We start from the raw sequence: 21,516 nt of genomic DNA, 5'->3' as shown, positions 1-21,516 counted from the left end.
AAACTTCACCCATTAGTGTATTGTATCACAATCTAGTAGTTACATGTGGAAATTTGGTTATAGGACATTTGATTTGAGCGCAATCCTCAAACTTAGGTCAAAAAAGCCATTTAAGCCTTTTCACAGTGAGATCTATGCGATATGGCCGAGAAATGTAATTTTGATGTTAACTCCCAAACCGCTGCGCAGAAGTCAACCAAACTTCACCCAATAGTGTATTGTATCACAATCTAGTAGTTACATTTGAAAATTTTGTTCTAGGAAATTTTGTTTGAGCGCAATCATCAAACTTAATTAAAAAAGTCATTTAAGCCTTTTCACAGTGAGATCTATGCGATATGGCCGAGAAATGTAATTTTGATGTTAACTCCCAAACCGCTGCGCAGAAGTCAACCAAACTTCACCCATTAGTGTATTTTATCACAATCTAGTAGTTACATGTGGAAATTTGGTTCTAGGACATTTGATTTGAGCGCAATCCTCAAACTTAGGTCAAAAAAGCCATTTAAGCCTTTTCACAGTGAGATCTATGCGATATGGCCGAGAAATGTAATTTTGATGTTCACTCCCAAACCGCTGCGCAGAAGTCAACCAAACTTCACCCAATAGTGTATTGTATCACAATCTAGTAGTTACATTTGAAAATTTTGTTCTAGGAAATTTTGTTTGAGCGCAATCATCAAACTTAATTAAAAAAGTCATTTAAGCCTTTTCACAGTGAGATCTATGCGATATGGCCGAGAAATGTAATTTTGATGTTAACTCCCAAACCGCTGCGCAGAAGTCAACCAAACTTCACCCATTAGTGTATTTTATCACAATCTAGTAGTTACAAATGGAAATTTGGTTCTAGGACATTTGATTTGAGCGCAATCCTCAAACTTAGGTCAAAAAAGCCATTTAAGCCTTTTCACAGTGAGATCTATGCGATATGGCCGAGAAATGTAATTTTGATGTTAACTCCCAAACCGCTGCGCAGAAGTCAACCAAACTTCACCCAATAGTGTATTGTATCACATTCTAGTAGTTACATTTGAAAATTTCGTTCTAGAACATTTGGTTTGAGCGCAATCCTCAAACTTAGGTCAAAAAAGCCATTTAAGCCTTTTCACAGTGAGATCTATGCGATATGGCCGAGAAATGTAATTTTGATGTTAACTCCCAAACCGCTGCGCAGAAGTCAACCAAACTTCACCCAATAGTGTATTGTATCACAATCTAGTAGTTACATGTGGAAATTTGGTTCTAGGACATTTGATTTGAGCGCAATCCTCAAACTTAGGTCAAAAAAGCCATTTAAGCCTTTTCACAGTGAGATCTATGCGATATGGCCGAGAAATGTAATTTTGATGTTAACTCCCAAACCGCTGCGCAGAAGTTAACCAAACTTCACCCATTAGTGTATTTTTTCACAATCTAGTAGTTACATGTGGAAATTTGGTTCTAGGACATTTGATTTGAGCGCAATCCTCAAACTTAGGTCAAAAAAGCCATTTAAGCCTTTTCACAGTGAGATCTATGCGATATGGCCGAGAAATGTAATTTTGATGTTAACTCCCAAACCGCTGCGCAGAAGTCAACCAAACTTCACCCAATAGTGTATTGTATCACATTCTAGTAGTTACATTTGAAAATTTTGTTCTAGGACATTTTGTTTGAACGCAATCATCAAACTTAATTAAAAAAGTCATTTAAGCCTTTTCACAGTGAGATCTATGCGACATGGCCGAGAAATGTAATTTTGATGTTAACTCCCAAACCGCTGCGCAGAAGTCAACCAAACTTCACCCAATAGTGTATTGTATCACAATCTAGTAGTTACATTTGAAAATTTTGTTCTAGGACATTTGGTTTGAGCGCAATCCTCAAACTTAGGTCAAAAAAGCCATTTAAGCCTTTTCACAGTGAGATCTATGCGATATGGCCGAGAAATGTAATTTTGATGTTAACTCCCAAACCGCTGCGCAGAAGTCAACCAAACTTCACCCAATAGTGTATTGTATCACATTCTAGTAGTTACATTTGAAAATTTCGTTCTAGGAAATTTTGTTTGAGCGCAATCATCAAACTTAATAAAAAGAGTCATTTAAGCCTTTTCACAGTGAGATCTATGCGATATGGCCGAGAAATGTAATTTTGATGTTAACTCCCAAACCGCTGCGCAGAAGTCAACCAAACTTCACCCATTAGTGTATTTTATCACAATCTAGTAGTTACATGTGGAAATTTGGTTCTAGGACATTTGATTTGAGCGCAATCCTCAAACTTAGGTCAAAAAAGCCATTTAAGCCTTTTCACAGTGAGATCTATGCGATATGGCCGAGAAATGTAATTTTGATGTTAACTCCCAAACCGCTGCGCAGAAGTCAACCAAACTTCACCCAATAGTGTATTGTATCACAATCTAGTAGTTACATTTAAAAATTTTGTTCTAGGACATTTTGTTTGAACGCAATCATCAAACTTAATTAAAAAAGTCATTTAAGCCTTTTCACAGTGAGATCTATGCGATATGGCCGAGAAATGTAATTTTGATGTTAACTCCCAAACCGCTGCGCAGAAGTCAACCAAACTTCACCCATTAGTGTATTGTATCACAATCTAGTAGTTACATGTGGAAATTTGGTTATAGGACATTTGATTTGAGCGCAATCCTCAAACTTAGGTCAAAAAAGCCATTTAAGCCTTTTCACAGTGAGATCTATGCGATATGGCCGAGAAATGTAATTTTGATGTTAACTCCCAAACCGCTGCGCAGAAGTCAACCAAACTTCACCCAATAGTGTATTGTATCACAATCTAGTAGTTACATTTGAAAATTTTGTTCTAGGAAATTTTGTTTGAGCGCAATCATCAAACTTAATTAAAAAAGTCATTTAAGCCTTTTCACAGTGAGATCTATGCGATATGGCCGAGAAATGTAATTTTGATGTTAACTCCCAAACCGCTGCGCAGAAGTCAACCAAACTTCACCCATTAGTGTATTTTATCACAATCTAGTAGTTACATGTGGAAATTTGGTTCTAGGACATTTGATTTGAGCGCAATCCTCAAACTTAGGTCAAAAAAGCCATTTAAGCCTTTTCACAGTGAGATCTATGCGATATGGCCGAGAAATGTAATTTTGATGTTCACTTCCAAACCGCTGCGCAGAAGTCAACCAAACTTCACCCAATAGTGTATTGTATCACATTCTAGTAGTTACATTTGAAAATTTTGTTCTAGGAAATTTTGTTTGAGCGCAATCATCAAACTTAATTAAAAAAGTCATTTAAGCCTTTTCACAGTGAGATCTATGCGATATGGCCGAGAAATGTAATTTTGATGTTAACTCCCAAACCGCTGCGCAGAAGTCAACCAAACTTCACCCATTAGTGTATTTTATCACAATCTAGTAGTTACAAATGGAAATTTGGTTCTAGGACATTTGATTTGAGCGCAATCCTCAAACTTAGGTCAAAAAAGCCATTTAAGCCTTTTCACAGTGAGATCTATGCGATATGGCCGAGAAATGTAATTTTGATGTTAACTCCCAAACCGCTGCGCAGAAGTCAACCAAACTTCACCCAATAGTGTATTGTATCACATTCTAGTAGTTACATTTGAAAATTTCGTTCTAGGACATTTGGTTTGAGCGCAATCCTCAAACTTAGGTCAAAAAAGCCATTTAAGCCTTTTCACAGTGAGATCTATGCGATATGGCCGAGAAATGTAATTTTGATGTTAACTCCCAAACCGCTGCGCAGAAGTCAACCAAACTTCACCCAATAGTGTATTGTATCACAATCTAGTAGTTACATTTGAAAATTTTGTTCTAGGAAATTTTGTTTGAGCGCAATCATCAAACTTAATTAAAAAAGTCATTTAAGCCTTTTCACAGTGAGATCTATGCGATATGGCCGAGAAATGTAATTTTGATGTTAACTCCCAAACCGCTGCGCAGAAGTTAACCAAACTTCACCCATTAGTGTATTTTATCACAATCTAGTAGTTACATGTGGAAATTTGGTTCTAGGACATTTGATTTGAGCGCAATCCTCAAACTTAGGTCAAAAAAGCCATTTAAGCCTTTTCACAGTGAGATCTATGCGATATGGCCGAGAAATGTAATTTTGATGTTAACTCCCAAACCGCTGCCCAGAAGTCAACCAAACTTCACCCAATAGTGTATTGTATCACATTCTAGTAGTTACATTTGAAAATTTTGTTCTAGGACATTTGGTTTGAGCGCAATCCTCAAACTTAGGTCAAAAAAGCCATTTAAGCCTTTTCACAGTGAGATCTATGCGATATGGCCGAGAAATGTAATTTTGATGTTAACTCCCAAACCGCTGCGCAGAAGTCAACCAAACTTCACCCAATAGTGTATTGTATCACATTCTAGTAGTTACATTTGAAAATTTCGTTCTAGGAAATTTTGTTTGAGCGCAATCATCAAACTTAATTAAAAAAGTCATTTAAGCCTTTTCACAGTGAGATCTATGCGATATGGCCGAGAAATGTAATTTTGATGTTAACTCCCAAACCGCTGCGCAGAAGTCAACCAAACTTCACCCATTAGTGTATTGTATCACAATCTAGTAGTTACATGTGGAAATTTGGTTATAGGACATTTGATTTGAGCGCAATCCTCAAACTTAGGTCAAAAAAGCCATTTAAGCCTTTTCACAGTGAGATCTATGCGATATGGCCGAGAAATGTAATTTTGATGTTAACTCCCAAACCGCTGCGCAGAAGTCAACCAAACTTCACCCAATAGTGTATTGTATCACAATCTAGTAGTTACATTTGAAAATTTTGTTCTAGGAAATTTTGTTTGAGCGCAATCATCAAACTTAATTAAAAAAGTCATTTAAGCCTTTTCACAGTGAGATCTATGCGATATGGCCGAGAAATGTAATTTTGATGTTAACTCCCAAACCGCTGCGCAGAAGTCAACCAAACTTCACCCATTAGTGTATTTTATCACAATCTAGTAGTTACATGTGGAAATTTGGTTCTAGGACATTTGATTTGAGCGCAATCCTCAAACTTAGGTCAAAAAAGCCATTTAAGCCTTTTCACAGTGAGATCTATGCGATATGGCCGAGAAATGTAATTTTGATGTTCACTCCCAAACCGCTGCGCAGAAGTCAACCAAACTTCACCCAATAGTGTATTGTATCACAATCTAGTAGTTACATTTGAAAATTTTGTTCTAGGAAATTTTGTTTGAGCGCAATCATCAAACTTAATTAAAAAAGTCATTTAAGCCTTTTCACAGTGAGATCTATGCGATATGGCCGAGAAATGTAATTTTGATGTTAACTCCCAAACCGCTGCGCAGAAGTCAACCAAACTTCACCCATTAGTGTATTTTATCACAATCTAGTAGTTACAAATGGAAATTTGGTTCTAGGACATTTGATTTGAGCGCAATCCTCAAACTTAGGTCAAAAAAGCCATTTAAGCCTTTTCACAGTGAGATCTATGCGATATGGCCGAGAAATGTAATTTTGATGTTAACTCCCAAACCGCTGCGCAGAAGTCAACCAAACTTCACCCAATAGTGTATTGTATGACATTCTAGTAGTTACATTTGAAAATTTCGTTCTAGAACATTTGGTTTGAGCGCAATCCTCAAACTTAGGTCAAAAAAGCCATTTAAGCCTTTTCACAGTGAGATCTATGCGATATGGCCGAGAAATGTAATTTTGATGTTAACTCCCAAACCGCTGCGCAGAAGTCAACCAAACTTCACCCAATAGTGTATTGTATCACAATCTAGTAGTTACATGTGGAAATTTGGTTCTAGGACATTTGATTTGAGCGCAATCCTCAAACTTAGGTCAAAAAAGCCATTTAAGCCTTTTCACAGTGAGATCTATGCGATATGGCCGAGAAATGTAATTTTGATGTTAACTCCCAAACCGCTGCGCAGAAGTTAACCAAACTTCACCCATTAGTGTATTTTATCACAATCTAGTAGTTACATGTGGAAATTTGGTTCTAGGACATTTGATTTGAGCGCAATCCTCAAACTTAGGTCAAAAAAGCCATTTAAGCCTTTTCACAGTGAGATCTATGCGATATGGCCGAGAAATGTAATTTTGATGTTAACTCCCAAACCGCTGCGCAGAAGTCAACCAAACTTCACCCAATAGTGTATTGTATCACATTCTAGTAGTTACATTTGAAAATTTTGTTCTAGGACATTTTGTTTGAACGCAATCATCAAACTTAATTAAAAAAGTCATTTAAGCCTTTTCACAGTGAGATCTATGCGACATGGCCGAGAAATGTAATTTTGATGTTAACTCCCAAACCGCTGCGCAGAAGTCAACCAAACTTCACCCAATAGTGTATTGTATCACAATCTAGTAGTTACATTTGAAAATTTTGTTCTAGGACATTTGGTTTGAGCGCAATCCTCAAACTTAGGTCAAAAAAGCCATTTAAGCCTTTTCACAGTGAGATCTATGCGATATGGCCGAGAAATGTAATTTTGATGTTAACTCCCAAACCGCTGCGCAGAAGTCAACCAAACTTCACCCAATAGTGTATTGTATCACATTCTAGTAGTTACATTTGAAAATTTTGTTCTAGGAAATTTTGTTTGAGCGCAATCATCAAACTTAATTAAAAAAGTCATTTAAGCCTTTTCACAGTGAGATCTATGCGATATGGCCGAGAAATGTAATTTTGATGTTAACTCCCAAACCGCTGCGCAGAAGTCAACCAAACTTCACCCATTAGTGTATTTTATCACAATCTAGTAGTTACATGTGGAAATTTGGTTCTAGGACATTTGATTTGAGCGCAATCCTCAAACTTAGGTCAAAAAAGCCATTTAAGCCTTTTCACAGTGAGATCTATGCGATATGGCCGAGAAATGTAATTTTGATGTTAACTCCCAAACCGCTGCGCAGAAGTCAACCAAACTTCACCCAATAGTGTATTGTATCACAATCTAGTAGTTACATTTAAAAATTTTGTTCTAGGACATTTTGTTTGAACGCAATCATCAAACTTAATTAAAAAAGTCATTTAAGCCTTTTCACAGTGAGATCTATGCGATATGGCCGAGAAATGTAATTTTGATGTTAACTCCCAAACCGCTGCGCAGAAGTCAACCAAACTTCACCCATTAGTGTATTGTATCACAATCTAGTAGTTACATGTGGAAATTTGGTTATAGGACATTTGATTTGAGCGCAATCCTCAAACTTAGGTCAAAAAAGCCATTTAAGCCTTTTCACAGTGAGATCTATGCGATATGGCCGAGAAATGTAATTTTGATGTTAACTCCCAAACCGCTGCGCAGAAGTCAACCAAACTTCACCCAATAGTGTATTGTATCACAATCTAGTAGTTACATTTGAAAATTTTGTTCTAGGAAATTTTGTTTGAGCGCAATCATCAAACTTAATTAAAAAAGTCATTTAAGCCTTTTCACAGTGAGATCTATGCGATATGGCCGAGAAATGTAATTTTGATGTTAACTCCCAAACCGCTGCGCAGAAGTCAACCAAACTTCACCCATTAGTGTATTTTATCACAATCTAGTAGTTACATGTGGAAATTTGGTTCTAGGACATTTGATTTGAGCGCAATCCTCAAACTTAGGTCAAAAAAGCCATTTAAGCCTTTTCACAGTGAGATCTATGCGATATGGCCGAGAAATGTAATTTTGATGTTCACTTCCAAACCGCTGCGCAGAAGTCAACCAAACTTCACCCAATAGTGTATTGTATCACATTCTAGTAGTTACATTTGAAAATTTTGTTCTAGGAAATTTTGTTTGAGCGCAATCATCAAACTTAATTAAAAAAGTCATTTAAGCCTTTTCACAGTGAGATCTATGCGATATGGCCGAGAAATGTAATTTTGATGTTAACTCCCAAACCGCTGCGCAGAAGTCAACCAAACTTCACCCATTAGTGTATTTTATCACAATCTAGTAGTTACAAATGGAAATTTGGTTCTAGGACATTTGATTTGAGCGCAATCCTCAAACTTAGGTCAAAAAAGCCATTTAAGCCTTTTCACAGTGAGATCTATGCGATATGGCCGAGAAATGTAATTTTGATGTTAACTCCCAAACCGCTGCGCAGAAGTCAACCAAACTTCACCCAATAGTGTATTGTATCACATTCTAGTAGTTACATTTGAAAATTTCGTTCTAGGACATTTGGTTTGAGCGCAATCCTCAAACTTAGGTCAAAAAAGCCATTTAAGCCTTTTCACAGTGAGATCTATGCGATATGGCCGAGAAATGTAATTTTGATGTTAACTCCCAAACCGCTGCGCAGAAGTCAACCAAACTTCACCCAATAGTGTATTGTATCACAATCTAGTAGTTACATTTGAAAATTTTGTTCTAGGAAATTTTGTTTGAGCGCAATCATCAAACTTAATTAAAAAAGTCATTTAAGCCTTTTCACAGTGAGATCTATGCGATATGGCCGAGAAATGTAATTTTGATGTTAACTCCCAAACCGCTGCGCAGAAGTTAACCAAACTTCACCCATTAGTGTATTTTATCACAATCTAGTAGTTACATGTGGAAATTTGGTTCTAGGACATTTGATTTGAGCGCAATCCTCAAACTTAGGTCAAAAAAGCCATTTAAGCCTTTTCACAGTGAGATCTATGCGATATGGCCGAGAAATGTAATTTTGATGTTAACTCCCAAACCGCTGCGCAGAAGTCAACCAAACTTCACCCAATAGTGTATTGTATCACATTCTAGTAGTTACATTTGAAAATTTTGTTCTAGGACATTTGGTTTGAGCGCAATCCTCAAACTTAGGTCAAAAAAGCCATTTAAGCCTTTTCACAGTGAGATCTATGCGATATGGCCGAGAAATGTAATTTTGATGTTAACTCCCAAACCGCTGCGCAGAAGTCAACCAAACTTCACCCAATAGTGTATTGTATCACATTCTAGTAGTTACATTTGAAAATTTCGTTCTAGGAAATTTTGTTTGAGCGCAATCATCAAACTTAATTAAAAAAGTCATTTAAGCCTTTTCACAGTGAGATCTATGCGATATGGCCGAGAAATGTAATTTTGATGTTAACTCCCAAACCGCTGCGCAGAAGTCAACCAAACTTCACCCATTAGTGTATTTTATCACAATCTAGTAGTTACATGTGGAAATTTGGTTCTAGGACATTTGATTTGAGCGCAATCCTCAAACTTAGGTCAAAAAAGCCATTTAAGCCTTTTCACAGTGAGATCTATGCGATATGGCCGAGAAATGTAATTTTGATGTTAACTCCCAAACCGCTGCGCAGAAGTCAACCAAACTTCACCCAATAGTGTATTGTATCACAATCTAGTAGTTACATTTAAAAATTTTGTTCTAGGACATTTTGTTTGAACGCAATCATCAAACTTAATTAAAAAAGTCATTTAAGCCTTTTCACAGTGAGATCTATGCGATATGGCCGAGAAATGTAATTTTGATGTTAACTCCCAAACCGCTGCGCAGAAGTCAACCAAACTTCACCCATTAGTGTATTGTATCACAATCTAGTAGTTACATGTGGAAATTTGGTTATAGGACATTTGATTTGAGCGCAATCCTCAAACTTAGGTCAAAAAAGCCATTTAAGCCTTTTCACAGTGAGATCTATGCGATATGGCCGAGAAATGTAATTTTGATGTTAACTCCCAAACCGCTGCGCAGAAGTCAACCAAACTTCACCCAATAGTGTATTGTATCACAATCTAGTAGTTACATTTGAAAATTTTGTTCTAGGAAATTTTGTTTGAGCGCAATCATCAAACTTAATTAAAAAAGTCATTTAAGCCTTTTCACAGTGAGATCTATGCGATATGGCCGAGAAATGTAATTTTGATGTTAACTCCCAAACCGCTGCGCAGAAGTCAACCAAACTTTACCCATTAGTGTATTTTATCACAATCTAGTAGTTACATGTGGAAATTTGGTTCTAGGACATTTGATTTGAGCGCAATCCTCAAACTTAGGTCAAAAAAGCCATTTAAGCCTTTTCACAGTGAGATCTATGCGATATGGCCGAGAAATGTAATTTTGATGTTCACTCCCAAACCGCTGCGCAGAAGTCAACCAAACTTCACCCAATAGTGTATTGTATCACAATCTAGTAGTTACATTTGAAAATTTTGTTCTAGGAAATTTTGTTTGAGCGCAATCATCAAACTTAATTAAAAAAGTCATTTAAGCCTTTTCACAGTGAGATCTATGCGATATGGCCGAGAAATGTAATTTTGATGTTAACTCCCAAACCGCTGCGCAGAAGTCAACCAAACTTCACCCATTAGTGTATTTTATCACAATCTAGTAGTTACATGTGGAAATTTGGTTCTAGGACATTTGATTTGAGCGCAATCCTCAAACTTAGGTCAAAAAAGCCATTTAAGCCTTTTCACAGTGAGATCTATGCGATATGGCCGAGAAATGTAATTTTGATGTTAACTCCCAAACCGCTGCGCAGAAGTCAACCAAACTTCACCCAATAGTGTATTGTATCACAATCTAGTAGTTACATTTGAAAATTTTGTTCTAGGACATTTTGTTTGAACGCAATCATCAAACTTAATTAAAAAAGTCATTTAAGCCTTTTCACAGTGAGATCTATGCGATATGGCCGAGAAATGTAATTTTGATGTTAACTCCCAAACCGCTGCGCAGAAGTCAACCAAACTTCACCCAATAGTGTATTGTATCACAATCTAGTAGTTACATTTGAAAATTTTGTTCTAGGACATTTTGTTTGAGCGCAATCCTCAAACTTAGGTCAAAAAAGCCATTTAAGCCTTTTCACAGTGAGATCTATGCGATATGGCCGAGAAATGTAATTTTGATGTTAACTCCCAAACCGCTGCGCAGAAGTCAACCAAACTTCACCCAATAGTGTATTGTATCACAATCTAGTAGTTACATTTGAAAATTTTGTTCTAGGACATTTTGTTTGAACGCAATCATCAAACTTAATTAAAAAAGTCATTTAAGCCTTTTCACAGTGAGATCTATGCGATATGGCCGAGAAATGTAATTTTGATGTTAACTCCCAAACCGCTGCGCAGAAGTCAACCAAACTTCACCCAATAGTGTATTGTATCACAATCTAGTAGTTACATTTGAAAATTTTGTTCTAGGACATTTTGTTTGAACGCAATCATCAAACTTAATTAAAAAAGTCATTTAAGCCTTTTCACAGTGAGATCTATGCGATATGGCCGAGAAATGTAATTTTGATGTTAACTCCCAAACCGCTGCGCAGAAGTCAACCAAACTTCACCCAATAGTGTATTGTATCACAATCTAGTAGTTACATTTGAAAATTTTGTTCTAGGACATTTTGTTTGAGCGCAATCCTCAAACTTAGGTCAAAAAAGCCATTTAAGCCTTTTCACAGTGAGATCTATGCGATATGGCCGAGAAATGTAATTTTGATGTTAACTCCCAAACCGCTGCGCAGAAGTCAACCAAACTTCACCCAATAGTGTATTGTATCACAATCTAGTAGTTACATTTGAAAATTTTGTTCTAGGACATTTTGTTTGAACGCAATCATCAAACTTAATTAAAAAAGTCATTTAAGCCTTTTCACAGTGAGATCTATGCGATATGGCCGAGAAATGTAATTTTGATGTTAACTCCCAAACCGCTGCGCAGAAGTCAACCAAACTTCACCCAATAGTGTATTGTATCACAATCTAGTAGTTACATTTGAAAATTTTGTTCTAGGAAATTTTGTTTGAGCGCAATCATCAAACTTAATTAAAAAAGTCATTTAAGCCTTTTCACAGTGAGATCTATGCGATATGGCCGAGAAATGTAATTTTGATGTTAACTCCCAAACCGCTGCGCAGAAGTCAACCAAACTTCACCCATTAGTGTATTTTATCACAATCTAGTAGTTACATGTGGAAATTTGGTTCTAGGACATTTGATTTGAGCGCAATCCTCAAACTTAGGTCAAAAAAGCCATTTAAGCCTTTTCACAGTGAGATCTATGCGATATGGCCGAGAAATGTAATTTTGATGTTAACTCCCAAACCGCTGCGCAGAAGTCAACCAAACTTCACCCAATAGTGTATTGTATCACAATCTAGTAGTTACATTTAAAAATTTTGTTCTAGGACATTTTGTTTGAACGCAATCATCAAACTTAATTAAAAAAGTCATTTAAGCCTTTTCACAGTGAGATCTATGCGATATGGCCGAGAAATGTAATTTTGATGTTAACTCCCAAACCGCTGCGCAGAAGTCAACCAAACTTCACCCATTAGTGTATTGTATCACAATCTAGTAGTTACATGTGGAAATTTGGTTATAGGACATTTGATTTGAGCGCAATTCTCAAACTTAGGTCAAAAAAGCCATTTAAGCCTTTTCACAGTGAGATCTATGCGATATGGCCGAGAAATGTAATATTGATGTTAACTCCCAAACCGCTGCGCAGAAGTCAACCAAACTTCACCCAATAGTGTATTGTATCACAATCTAGTAGTTACATTTGAAAATTTTGTTCTAGGAAATTTTGTTTGAGCGCAATCATCAAACTTAATTAAAAAAGTCATTTAAGCCTTTTCACAGTGAGATCTATGCGATATGGCCGAGAAATGTAATTTTGATGTTAACTCCCAAACCGCTGCGCAGAAGTCAACCAAACTTCACCCATTAGTGTATTTTATCACAATCTAGTAGTTACATGTGGAAATTTGGTTCTAGGACATTTGATTTGAGCGCAATCCTCAAACTTAGGTCAAAAAAGCCATTTAAGCCTTTTCACAGTGAGATCTATGCGATATGGCCGAGAAATGTAATTTTGATGTTCACTCCCAAACCGCTGCGCAGAAGTCAACCAAACTTCACCCAATAGTGTATTGTATCACAATCTAGTAGTTACATTTGAAAATTTTGTTCTAGGAAATTTTGTTTGAGCGCAATCATCAAACTTAATTAAAAAAGTCATTTAAGCCTTTTCACAGTAATATCTATGCGATATGGCCGAGAAATGTAATTTTGATGTTAACTCCCAAACCGCTGCGCAGAAGTCAACCAAACTTCACCCATTAGTGTATTTTATCACAATCTAGTAGTTACATGTGGAAATTTGGTTCTAGGACATTTGATTTGAGCGCAATCCTCAAACTTAGGTCAAAAAAGCCATTTAAGCCTTTTCACAGTGAGATCTATGCGATATGGCCGAGAAATGTAATTTTGATGTTAACTCCCAAACCGCTGCGCAGAAGTCAACCAAACTTCACCCAATAGTGTATTGTATCACATTCTAGTAGTTACATTTGAAAATTTCGTTCTAGGACATTTGGTTTGAGCGCAATCCTCAAACTTAGGTCAAAAAAGCCATTTAAGCCTTTTCACAGTGAGATCTATGCGATATGGCCGAGAAATGTAATTTTGATGTTAACTCCCAAACCGCTGCGCAGAAGTCAACCAAACTTCACCCAATAGTGTATTGTATCACAATCTAGTAGTTACATTTGAAAATTTTGTTCTAGGAAATTTTGTTTGAGCGCAATCATCAAACTTAATTAAAAAAGTCATTTAAGCCTTTTCACAGTGAGATCTATGCGATATGGCCGAGAAATGTAATTTTGATGTTAACTCCCAAACCGCTGCGCAGAAGTCAACCAAACTTCAACCATTAGTGTATTTTATCACAATCTAGTAGTTACATGTGGAAATTTGGTTCTAGGACATTTGATTTGAGCGCAATCCTCAAACTTAGGTCAAAAAAGCCATTTAAGCCTTTTCACAGTGAGATCTATGCGATATGGCCGAGAAATGTAATTTTGATGTTCACTCCCAAACCGCTGCGCAGAAGTCAACCAAACTTCACCCAATAGTGTATTGTATCACAATCTAGTAGTTACATTTGAAAATTTTGTTCTAGGAAATTTTGTTTGAGCGCAATCATCAAACTTAATTAAAAAAGTCATTTAAGCCTTTTCACAGTGAGATCTATGCGATATGGCCGAGAAATGTAATTTTGATGTTAACTCCCAAACCGCTGCGCAGAAGTCAACCAAACTTCACCCATTAGTGTATTTTATCACAATCTAGTAGTTACATGTGGAAATTTGGTTCTAGGACATTTGATTTGAGCGCAATCCTCAAACTTAGGTCAAAAAAGCCATTTAAGCCTTTTCACAGTGAGATCTATGCGATATGGCCGAGAAATGTAATTTTGATGTTAACTCCCAAACCGCTGCGCAGAAGTCAACCAAACTTCACCCAATAGTGTATTGTATCACATTCTAGTAGTTACATTTGAAAATTTCGTTCTAGGACATTTGGTTTGAGCGCAATCCTCAAACTTAGGTCAAAAAAGCCATTTAAGCCTTTTCACAGTGAGATCTATGCGATATGGCCGAGAAATGTAATTTTGATGTTAACTCCCAAACCGCTGCGCAGAAGTCAACCAAACTTCACCCAATAGTGTATTGTATCACAATCTAGTAGTTACATTTGAAAATTTTGTTCTAGGACATTTTGTTTGAACGCAATCATCAAACTTAATTAAAAAAGTCATTTAAGCCTTTTCACAGTGAGATCTATGCGATATGGCCGAGAAATGTAATTTTGATGTTAACTCCCAAACCGCTGCGCAGAAGTCAACCAAACTTCACCCAATAGTGTATTGTATCACAATCTAGTAGTTACATTTGAAAATTTTGTTCTAGGACATTTTGTTTGAGCGCAATCCTCAAACTTAGGTCAAAAAAGCCATTTAAGCCTTTTCACAGTGAGATCTATGCGATATGGCCGAGAAATGTAATTTTGATGTTAACTCCCAAACCGCTGCGCAGAAGTCAACCAAACTTCACCCATTAGTGTATTGTATCACAATCTAGTAGTTACATGTGGAAATTTGGTTCTAGGACATTTGATTTGAGCGCAATCCTCAAACTTAGGTCAAAAAAGCCATTTAAGCCTTTTCACAGTGAGATCTATGCGATATGGCCGAGAAATGTAATTTTGATGTTAACTCCCAAACCGCTGCGCAGAAGTCAACCAAACTTCACCCAATAGTGTATTGTATCACAATCTAGTAGTTACATTTAAAAATTTTGTTCTAGGACATTTTGTTTGAACGCAATCATCAAACTTAATTAAAAAAGTCATTTAAGCCTTTTCACAGTGAGATCTATGCGATATGGCCGAGAAATGTAATTTTGATGTTAACTCCCAAACCGCTGCGCAGAAGTCAACCAAACTTCACCCATTAGTGTATTGTATCACAATCTAGTAGTTACATGTGGAAATTTGGTTATAGGACATTTGATTTGAGCGCAATCCTCAAACTTAGGTCAAAAAAGCCATTTAAGCCTTTTCACAGTGAGATCTATGCGATATGGCCGAGAAATGTAATTTTGATGTTAACTCCCAAACCGCTGCGCAGAAGTCAACCAAACTTCACCCAATAGTGTATTGTATCACAATCTAGTAGTTACATTTGAAAATTTTGTTCTAGGAAATTTTGTTTGAGCGCAATCATCAAACTTAATTAAAAAAGTCATTTAAGCCTTTTCACAGTGAGATCTATGCGATATGGCCGAGAAATGTAATTTTGATGTTAACTCCCAAACCGCTGCGCAGAAGTCAACCAAACTTCACCCATTAGTGTATTTTATCACAATCTAGTAGTTACATGTGGAAATTTGGTTCTAGGACATTTGATTTGAGCGCAATCCTCAAACTTAGGTCAAAAAAGCCATTTAAGCCTTTTCACAGTGAGATCTATGCGATATGGCCGAGAAATGTAATTTTGATGTTCACTTCCAAACCGCTGCGCAGAAGTCAACCAAACTTCACCCAATAGTGTATTGTATCACATTCTAGTAGTTACATTTGAAAATTTTGTTCTAGGAAATTTTGTTTGAGCGCAATCATCAAACTTAATTAAAAAAGTCATTTAAGCCTTTTCACAGTGAGATCTATGCGATATGGCCGAGAAATGTAATTTTGATGTTAACTCCCAAACCGCTGCGCAGAAGTCAACCAAACTTCACCCATTAGTGTATTTTATCACAATCTAGTAGTTACAAATGGAAATTTGGTTCTAGGACATTTGATTTGAGCGCAATCCTCAAACTTAGGTCAAAAAAGCCATTTAAGCCTTTTCACAGTGAGATCTATGCGATATGGCCGAGAAATGTAATTTTGATGTTAACTCCCAAACCGCTGCGCAGAAGTCAACCAAACTTCACCCAATAGTGTATTGTATCACATTCTAGTAGTTACATTTGAAAATTTCGTTCTAGGACATTTGGTTTGAGCGCAATCCTCAAACTTAGGTCAAAAAAGCCATTTAAGCCTTTTCACAGTGAGATCTATGCGATATGGCCGAGAAATGTAATTTTGATGTTAACTCCCAAACCGCTGCGCAGAAGTCAACCAAACTTCACCCAATAGTGTATTGTATCACAATCTAGTAGTTACATTTGAAAATTTTGTTCTAGGAAATTTTGTTTGAGCGCAATCATCAAACTTAATTAAAAAAGTCATTTAAGCCTTTTCACAGTGAGATCTATGCGATATGGCCGAGAAATGTAATTTTGATGTTAACTCCCAAACCGCTGCGCAGAAGTTAACCAAACTTCACCCATTAGTGTATTTTATCACAATCTAGTAGTTACATGTGGAAATTTGGTTCTAGGACATTTGATTTGAGCGCAATCCTCAAACTTAGGTCAAAAAAGCCATTTAAGCCTTTTCACAGTGAGATCTATGCGATATGGCCGAGAAATGTAATTTTGATGTTAACTCCCAAACCGCTGCGCAGAAGTCAACCAAACTTCACCCAATAGTGTATTGTATCACATTCTAGTAGTTACATTTGAAAATTTCGTTCTAGGAAATTTTGTTTGAGCGCAATCATCAAACTTAATAAAAAAAGTCATTTAAGCCTTTTCACAGTGAGATCTATGCGATATGGCCGAGAAATGTAATTTTGATGTTAACTCCCAAACCGCTGCGCAGAAGTCAACCAAACTTCACCCATTAGTGTATTTTATCACAATCTAGTAGTTACATGTGGAAATTTGGTTCTAGGACATTTGATTTGAGCGCAATCCTCAAACTTAGGTCAAAAAAGCCATTTAAGCCTTTTCACAGTGAGATCTATGCGATATGGCCGAGAAATGTAATTTTGATGTTAACTCCCAAACCGCTGCGCAGAAGTCAACCAAACTTCACCCAATAGTGTATTGTATCACAATCTAGTAGTTACATTTAAAAATTTTGTTCTAGGACATTTTGTTTGAACGCAATCATCAAACTTAATTAAAAAAGTCATTTAAGCCTTTTCACAGTGAGATCTATGCGATATGGCCGAGAAATGTAATTTTGATGTTAACTCCCAAACCGCTGCGCAGAAGTCAACCAAACTTCACCCATTAGTGTATTGTATCACAATCTAGTAGTTACATGTGGAAATTTGGTTATAGGACATTTGATTTGAGCGCAATCCTCAAACTTAGGTCAAAAAAGCCATTTAAGCCTTTTCACAGTGAGATCTATGCGATATGGCCGAGAAATGTAATTTTGATGTTAACTCCCAAACCGCTGCGCAGAAGTCAACCAAACTTCACCCAATAGTGTATTGTATCACAATCTAGTAGTTACATTTGAAAATTTTGTTCTAGGAAATTTTGTTTGAGCGCAATCATCAAACTTAATTAAAAAAGTCATTTAAGCCTTTTCACAGTGAGATCTATGCGATATGGCCGAGAAATGTAATTTTGATGTTAACTCCCAAACCGCTGCGCAGAAGTCAACCAAACTTCACCCATTAGTGTATTTTATCACAATCTAGTAGTTACATGTGGAAATTTGGTTCTAGGACATTTGATTTGAGCGCAATCCTCAAACTTAGGTCAAAAAAGCCATTTAAGCCTTTTCACAGTGAGATCTATGCGATATGGCCGAGAAATGTAATTTTGATGTTCACTTCCAAACCGCTGCGCAGAAGTCAACCAAACTTCACCCAATAGTGTATTGTATCACATTCTAGTAGTTACATTTGAAAATTTTGTTCTAGGAAATTTTGTTTGAGCGCAATCATCAAACTTAATTAAAAAAGTCATTTAAGCCTTTTCACAGTGAGATCTATGCGATATGGCCGAGAAATGTAATTTTGATGTTAACTCCCAAACCGCTGCGCAGAAGTCAACCAAACTTCACCCATTAGTGTATTTTATCACAATCTAGTAGTTACAAATGGAAATTTGGTTCTAGGACATTTGATTTGAGCGCAATCCTCAAACTTAGGTCAAAAAAGCCATTTAAGCCTTTTCACAGTGAGATCTATGCGATATGGCCGAGAAATGTAATTTTGATGTTAACTCCCAAACCGCTGCGCAGAAGTCAACCAAACTTCACCCAATAGTGTATTGTATCACATTCTAGTAGTTACATTTGAAAATTTCGTTCTAGGACATTTGGTTTGAGCGCAATCCTCAAACTTAGGTCAAAAAAGCCATTTAAGCCTTTTCACAGTGAGATCTATGCGATATGGCCGAGAAATGTAATTTTGATGTTAACTCCCAAACCGCTGCGCAGAAGTCAACCAAACTTCACCCAATAGTGTATTGTATCACAATCTAGTAGTTACATTTGAAAATTTTGTTCTAGGAAATTTTGTTTGAGCGCAATCATCAAACTTAATTAAAAAAGTCATTTAAGCCTTTTCACAGTGAGATCTATGCGATATGGCCGAGAAATGTAATTTTGATGTTAACTCCCAAACCGCTGCGCAGAAGTTAACCAAACTTCACCCATTAGTGTATTTTATCACAATCTAGTAGTTACATGTGGAAATTTGGTTCTAGGACATTTGATTTGAGCGCAATCCTCAAACTTAGGTCAAAAAAGCCATTTAAGCCTTTTCACAGTGAGATCTATGCGATATGGCCGAGAAATGTAATTTTGATGTTAACTCCCAAACCGCTGCGTAGAAGTCAACCAAACTTCACCCAATAGTGTATTGTATCACATTCTAGTAGTTACATTTGAAAATTTTGTTCTAGGACATTTGGTTTGAGCGCAATCCTCAAACTTAGGTCAAAAAAGCCATTTAAGCCTTTTCACAGTGAGATCTATGCGATATGGCCGAGAAATGTAATTTTGATGTTAACTCCCAAACCGCTGCGCAGAAGTCAACCAAACTTCACCCAATAGTGTATTGTATCACATTCTAGTAGTTACATTTGAAAATTTCGTTCTAGGAAATTTTGTTTGAGCGCAATCATCAAACTTAATTAAAAAAGTCATTTAAGCCTTTTCACAGTGAGATCTATGCGATATGGCCGAGAAATGTAATTTTGATGTTAACTCCCAAACCGCTGCGCAGAAGTCAACCAAACTTCACCCATTAGTGTATTTTATCACAATCTAGTAGTTACATGTGGAAATTTGGTTCTAGGACATTTGATTTGAGCGCAATCCTCAAACTTAGGTCAAAAAAGCCATTTAAGCCTTTTCACAGTGAGATCTATGCGATATGGCCGAGAAATGTAATTTTGATGTTAACTCCCAAACCGCTGCGCAGAAGTCAACCAAACTTCACCCAATAGTGTATTGTATCACAATCTAGTAGTTACATTTAAAAATTTTGTTCTAGGACATTTTGTTTGAACGCAATCATCAAACTTAATTAAAAAAGTCATTTAAGCCTTTTCACAGTGAGATCTATGCGATATGGCCGAGAAATGTAATTTTGATGTTAACTCCCAAACCGCTGCGCAGAAGTCAACCAAACTTCACCCATTAGTGTATTGTATCACAATCTAGTAGTTACATGTGGAAATTTGGTTATAGGACATTTGATTTGAGCGCAATCCTCAAACTTAGGTCAAAAAAGCCATTTAAGCCTTTTCACAGTGAGATCTATGCGATATGGCCGAGAAATGTAATTTTGATGTTAACTCCCAAACCGCTGCGCAGAAGTCAACCAAACTTCACCCAATAGTGTATTGTATCACAATGTAGTAGTTACATTTGAAAATTTTGTTCTAGGAAATTTTGTTTGAGCGCAATCATCAAACTTAATTAAAAAAGTCATTTAAGCCTTTTCACAGTGAGATCTATGCGATATGGCCGAGAAATGTAATTTTGATGTTAACTCCCAAACCGCTGCGCAGAAGTCAACCAAACTTCACCCATTAGTGTATTTTATCACAATCTAGTAGTTACATGTGGAAATTTGGTTCTAGGACATTTGATTTGAGCGCAATCCTCAAACTTAGGTCAAAAAAGCCATTTAAGCCTTTTCACAGTGAGATCTATGCGATATGGCCGAGAAATGTAATTTTGATGTTCACTCCCAAACCGCTGCGCAGAAGTCAACCAAACTTCACCCAATAGTGTATTGTATCACAATCTAGTAGTTACATTTGAAAATTTTGTTCTAGGAAATTTTGTTTGAGCGCAATCATCAAACTTAATTAAAAAAGTCATTTAAGCCTTTTCACAGTGAGATCTATGCGATATGGCCGAGAAATGTAATTTTGATGTTAACTCCCAAACCGCTGCGCAGAAGTCAACCAAACTTCACCCATTAGTGTATTTTATCACAATCTAGTAGTTACATGTGGAAATTTGGTTCTAGGACATTTGATTTGAGCGCAATCCTCAAACTTAGGTCAAAAAAGCCATTTAAGCCTTTTCACAGTGAGATCTATGCGATATGGCCGAGAAATGTAATTTTGATGTTAACTCCCAAACCGCTGCGCAGAAGTCAACCAAACTTCACCCAATAGTGTATTGTATCACATTCTAGTAGTTACATTTGAAAATTTCGTTCTAGGACATTTGGTTTGAGCGCAATCCTCAAACTTAGGTCAAAAAAGCCATTTAAGCCTTTTCACAGTGAGATCTATGCGATATGGCCGAGAAATGTAATTTTGATGTTAACTCCCAAACCGCTGCGCAGAAGTCAACCAAACTTCACCCATTAGTGTATTTTATCACAATCTAGTAGTTACAAATGGAAATTTGGTTCTAGGACATTTGATTTGAGCGCAATCCTCAAACTTAGGTCAAAAAAGCCATTTAAGCCTTTTCACAGTGAGATCTATGCGATATGGCCGAGAAATGTAATTTTGATGTTAACTCCCAAACCGCTGCGCAGAAGTCAACCAAACTTCACCCAATAGTGTATTGTATCACATTCTAGTAGTTACATTTGAAAATTTCGTTCTAGGACATTTGGTTTGAGCGCAATCCTCAAACTTAGGTCAAAAAAGCCATTTAAGCCTTTTCACAGTGAGATCTATGCGATATGGCCGAGAAATGTAATTTTGATGTTAACTCCCAAACCGCTGCGCAGAAGTCAACCAAACTTCACCCAATAGTGTATTGTATCACAATCTAGTAGTTACATTTGAAAATTTTGTTCTAGGAAATTTTGTTTGAGCGCAATCATCAAACTTAATTAAAAAAGTCATTTAAGCCTTTTCACAGTGAGATCTATGCGATATGGCCGAGAAATGTAATTTTGATGTTAACTCCCAAA

This window comes from Corythoichthys intestinalis, chromosome 8 (assembly GCF_030265065.1).
Source record: "Corythoichthys intestinalis isolate RoL2023-P3 chromosome 8, ASM3026506v1, whole genome shotgun sequence".
In the NCBI taxonomy this organism is placed as follows: domain Eukaryota; kingdom Metazoa; phylum Chordata; class Actinopteri; order Syngnathiformes; family Syngnathidae; genus Corythoichthys; species Corythoichthys intestinalis.
Note: the sequence above shows the minus strand (reverse complement) of the source record.